Source organism: Astatotilapia calliptera, chromosome 3 (assembly GCF_964374335.1).
Source record: "Astatotilapia calliptera chromosome 3, fAstCal68.1, whole genome shotgun sequence".
Taxonomy (NCBI): domain Eukaryota; kingdom Metazoa; phylum Chordata; class Actinopteri; order Cichliformes; family Cichlidae; genus Astatotilapia; species Astatotilapia calliptera.
The window spans coordinates 5,632,808-5,638,113 of NC_137424.1; the positions used below are offsets into that span (position 1 = coordinate 5,632,808).

The following is a 5,306-nucleotide window of genomic DNA, read 5'->3' on the forward strand; positions in this document are numbered from 1 at the left end:
AGCAGAGCTCAGAAATCTGAAATATATCAAAGTATATTAAAGTTAGAGTTTAGAGAACACTGTTTGGTTAGCTGCCTCAAAGGCAGATGACTCTCAATATCACAAGATCAGGTGAAATTTCAGACCAAGGGAAAATCACTGGGATTATCTGTGAAGAGGCAGAAAAGCATAGACCTCGTCTACCTTATAGACATTTTGAAAAGGTAAGAGTGAATCTGTCTTCATTCATCTACATGGAAACATAAAACCAAAAAACAAACCAATACAACAAAATCACAGCCAGTAGGGCTGGGCGATATAAACAATAAACGACAGAATCGATTAAATTTGGTCAACGATAGAGATTTTGACTATACCGCTCTATCGCGACAGCGCATGTGATGATGTCATCAAACTGCACCTGTTTTGGTCGAAAGCATCGCAGCGGTTAAAACCATTATCCTCTGCAATTATGCTGGGTGACAGTCACAGCAAAGAGATGAAGCACTTTTGAAACGCGGGGAAAGCCAAAAACTGCGCTTCCTCCACTTCCGTAACATTGATTCAATAATGTTGAATTCTCTGCAGCTGCTCTATTCCCATGTTGTGGCAGTATATTAATAACTAGCCTCGTGTTGTGGATGAATGATCTCAGTTGTTCTCGTGACTGAAGTTTGGCCCGTGTACAGCATCCTGCTATGCGATTGCATTTGTCCCTGACCACCAGAATCACTCACGTTAACTTTTATCGAGTGGAAAAAGAGTTGGGGTTCATCCTCCAGCTTCACTGTGCTAATGTTATGCTAACATAGCTGTGTCGCTAGCAATCACGTAGCACAACATTATATACCAGGTAGTCCAACTTCAGTAACCCTGCAAACGCCACTGCTGTTTAGTTTTCTGTCTTCATTTATGTTGGAAGTGGTAGCAGAGCTGTTTGAATTAGTTTCAAAAATCTCAGTCAGAACATGGTATGAAATGTTTAGGTGTAAACTAGCGCGCTAACTTCCTGTTAACTTCTAACTCCGTTAAATTTAATAAATTCTGTTTTCATGGATATTAAACTTAATTGTTACATCTGCTAAAGCAGCAACGCTGATGATTTTATTAAAGATGAAAGAATTTAGACCGTTTTTAACTCTCAGTGTTCGTTTGACTTTGGGACCTGAAGCTGTCGGAGTTTTGGACCCAGATTACTCCGTGAAGCTCCTCACCACGGCAGCCGTAATGCTCTGACGATCCATCAAGCAGTGCGGCTTACCAAAGTTGTGCTAAAACATTTTTAACAGATTTCTGCAGCCAAAATCGGTTCGAGGTCACGAAGCACAACCAGAATTCATACATAAGGCACACTCTTGATTTTTGAGAAAATTAAAGGATTGTAAGTCTGCCTTATAGTGTGGAAAATACGTTATACAGAAGAAAAGAATATATCGCGATATATATCGTTACCGCACATGCTTCAAATTATACCGCGATATGGATTTTAGGCCATATTGCCCAGCCCTAACTCCCAATTTATTTACAACATTTGAAACATACAGTGTAGCTCCGTCAAAACACTCCAAGGCCAAGTGAAAGTGCTGAGAGGGAAAAGATCATGATTAATGATTTATTTAAACTCATAACTGGGTGCAGCAGCTGAGCTTTGACCTGTGAGCTGCAGCTTAAGCTTCTTTTATGGTTCAGTGTTTAATGTGTAAACTGTTTATCACTGCAGAGACGCCTACAGGCTATCTACTGTTCAAAAGTGAATTGTTATACACAGTGCAGCAGCTGACCGTTGACCTGTGAGCTTCAGCCTCTTTGCTGGTGTGAAGTGTTTAATGTGACGCAGTCTGCAGACACAGACGACTGCTGACGGAGAAGAAGCAGAGGATTTTCTCTGTTTCTACACAGACCTGGTCCAGACAGCAGAGAGCTGCAGAGTGAAGACGTTCATTGGAAGAAGCTGAGTAAGTTCAACGTCCTCTTTGAATCCTGGATCAGGAAGTGAATATTTGGTGTTTAAATAAGGTTTCTGTCTTTGACTCAGTCTGCTGTCACTTTTTAGAGAGAAAAGGAGATTTTAGATTAACTGGTGTTCCTGCTGCTCCAGCATTAAAGCACAGTATAGGTGACTGCGCTGATGCCTGTTTATAATTTCACCAAAGCTAATAAACTGTTGGCTAAATTTTCTTGTTTTCAGATGTAAACAGAGGTGAGAGGAGCAGATAATAAGGATTAAATATTATGCTGAATAACTAAATTCTGCTAGTCTGTGACGTAACTCCCAGCAGCATCGCCTCATTTCTTTGACCTTGACCTAGCTAAGCTAACATGAGTTAGCTTAGCTAGCAGAGCAGCTATCTCTGCTGTCTGTCATGTGACCGAGTCAAGTGTGTGTAGTAGACTTGTTAGCATAGCTAGCAGGCTGACAGAGGCTAGCAAACTGTGTGAACACTTTGTAAGAGGTGAGCAGTGAAGGATAAGGAGCTCCTCCAAATGCTGATAATGCACTTAACCTGAATTTACTGCTTGTTACATTATATGTGATGTTCAGTCAAAAACAATTACTTAAATTAACATTATTATTAGTAGTAGTATTAGTATTAGTATTTGTTTATTATTCATGACATGGCTCCCTACTGTAGTGGTTTGAACAACTGATCTGTGGTTATTGTGTCCCTGCAAATTCAACAATGCGCCTCAATGCAAAGCATCAAACAAATATTTTTATTATCAAGTCCTACTGGATGAATCACCGTAGCTCTGACAGTGAAGCACACTCATTTTTATTGGTAGTCACCTTGTAAGCAATGTTCCCTCTAAGCTGCGCACTGTTGGCACGGTCTCTGCGCAGAGAAAATCTGTATTGAGCACACAAAAAGAATTCTAACCTGAATTGAAATTAAAGTAAATATGTGCCGGTGTTTTAGCAAAGCGGCTGATGTGGAGTGAAGCCACGTTAATGACAACGTGTACAACCATTGGAGATGTGAGCAGGACAGACGGAACAACTGACAGGAAAAGTGTGGACTTTATACCAGTTTTTAAATTGTGTTGATCGACCACGTAAAACCAGAGTTATGATAAAAATATCTGCAATGTTTGGTTTTCTTCCTGAATACTGTCGTTGTTTATATTTACTGCAGGAAGAAACGGTAAAAACTGCGTTTTATAAGGAAAACGCTCGAAAGCCTGTGAGCAAAAACAATACCAACCCCCAGCCTTTCCTATTGGTCGAAAAATGTACCATGTCGACCAATCAAAACATGGCATTTAGTTGTTAAGAAACGGAGTGACGGCGGTGTTTTGAGATGTGAGAGATTTGAGACGTTTAGAGCAAATCTTGTGTAGTTAGTGTGTAGTTAGTGTGTTGTGTAGTCAATAGTGTTGTTGTGTGTGTCAGAACAATGAGGCGACTGCTGAGTGTTACAGGTGTTACAGCAGTGACACATCTGCTGTTGTCAGGCCTGCAGGTATCAGGCTGTTGTTCTCCTTCATCTCATAGTGGACAGAAATTATTTTTTGGAGCGGCACAAATAATTTGTGTGGCATCAGATTTGATGCAGAACAGCTGATTGTTCTGTAAATAGTTTGAAATGTTTATTTAAAAAAAAACACCTTGGCTGTAGTTTTTTGCAGTAAACAGCTGCAAAAAACTCTGTTTGCAAAACTCAGTTACTTTTTTGAAGAAGTAACTATATAATTAACTGCCCAACATTGGTCATTATTTACTGTATGTTGCAGACAGAGTTACAGACTCTCTCCCAGACCACAGACTCATAATACAAGTCAGAGCTTTATTTAAAGAAAGTTGTGTTTTCAAAATTGAAGTTCAAGTTATTTTTCCTTCCAATAGTGTTAACATGCTACAGGTCATGAACAAGATTTTCTTTTTTAACTTTCATTGTAAGTGGGCTAAAGCAGTTAATTAAAAGTAGTTTAACAGAAATGTAAACGCTGTAAATTGATTATTTTAATAAACATGTAACTTGGATGGATTCGACGCTGGCGTGACCACAGTGCACACGTCTAATGTCGCTCACAGTGGATCGCTCAGGGAGGTTGTGTGTTCGCTCAGACACGTGAAACATTAGAGGGAACATTGCTTGTAAGTGCAAGCTTTAAACTCTCATGGATGAGTAAAACTCATTAGAAACACTGGCGAGCAGTGAGTGAATAACAGGTCTGACAGCAGCAGCAGGGACGGTGCTGTCATAGTTTAATGTGGAGTCTGTTTGAACTCAAACACTGAAGAGCAAAGAAAAGAACTTTAATGGTTCTGGGTCCCTTTGTCCAAGCACTTTGCATTTTTTGTATTATGGTTTATGGTTCTGGTTCATTTACAGTCTTATTTATGCTTCTTTGAGTTTCTTATACTTCCTGTTTAGTTCCTTGATCATTAGATTCCCTGTGTGTCTCTGTGTGCCTCTGTGTGTCTCTGTGTGTGTCTGTGTTTGTGTGTGTCTGTGTTTGTGTGTGTTTGTGTGTGTTTGTGTGAGGCCTGGTGCTCCATTCTATATTTCCTCAGCCTGTCATGTCTCTCTTGTCTCCTCTTTCCCTCGCTCACTCTCGTCTGCCTTTCCTCCACTCCTCTGTCAAGCTCACGTGTCAGTGTTGTGTTCCTTTGTTTGCTGTTTTATTGTGAAAGTCTTGCATTCTTTGTTCAGTGTGTTTCATTTTTCCTGTGAAGGTTCTCAGTCATCCAGGTCATCATAGTTTAAGGAGCTTGGAAAGAAAAGCATCTGGACTTCTATAAGTTGCTTGAAGATGTTTCGCCGTTATATTTGGGTCCTACCCTGTCTGCATTATGCAGCTAGTTCAAGACCAACATTTTTCTAGTTTCCCAAACAGTGAATCAGTGTGTGTCAGTGAATGCATCGTGTGTGCTTCAGGCTCCATCTAGTGGACTGATAGCAGAGCAGCTGATGGCAGCTTCCTCTGCCTCACACTGCTGTCTGACTGCATCCAGCTGACACTGAGATGAAGCAGGAAAGAAGCAGCTGATATTTGGACAGCACACATGATGAAAGGAGGATTTCAGCTGATGTGCACATGAATGATTTGTGTTTCCTCTGCAGGTAGAAAGTGTGTGTGAGCTGAATTGAGCAGCATGGATCAGTGTGAGGACAGAGAGGAGGGAGTCCCTCCCTCTAAAAGCACTCTGTGTGGGGAACATGAGAGCCAGACCAAAGCGCAGAGGTGAGATGACCATCTCTAACTGTCCATGACTCTTCTCCATGTCACAGCTCAGCACTCACATCACTGCTGCATCATTATTCACAGGAACCCGCCTGGACCTCCACCCAGCTGTGTGTCCTGTGAAAGTAACTCAGTCAAAG

At 41.0% G+C, this 5,306-nt stretch overlaps 2 protein-coding genes across 5 annotated transcripts in view; both read left to right on the plus strand.

Annotated features, from left to right (window-relative positions):
- Positions 1-5,306, plus strand: part of LOC113017660 (ribonuclease inhibitor-like) — a 188,460-nt gene that overhangs the window by 131,785 nt on the left and 51,369 nt on the right. The window lies entirely within an intron of this gene.
- Positions 1-5,306, plus strand: part of LOC145424239 (uncharacterized) — a 382,435-nt gene that overhangs the window by 74,930 nt on the left and 302,199 nt on the right. The window lies entirely within an intron of this gene.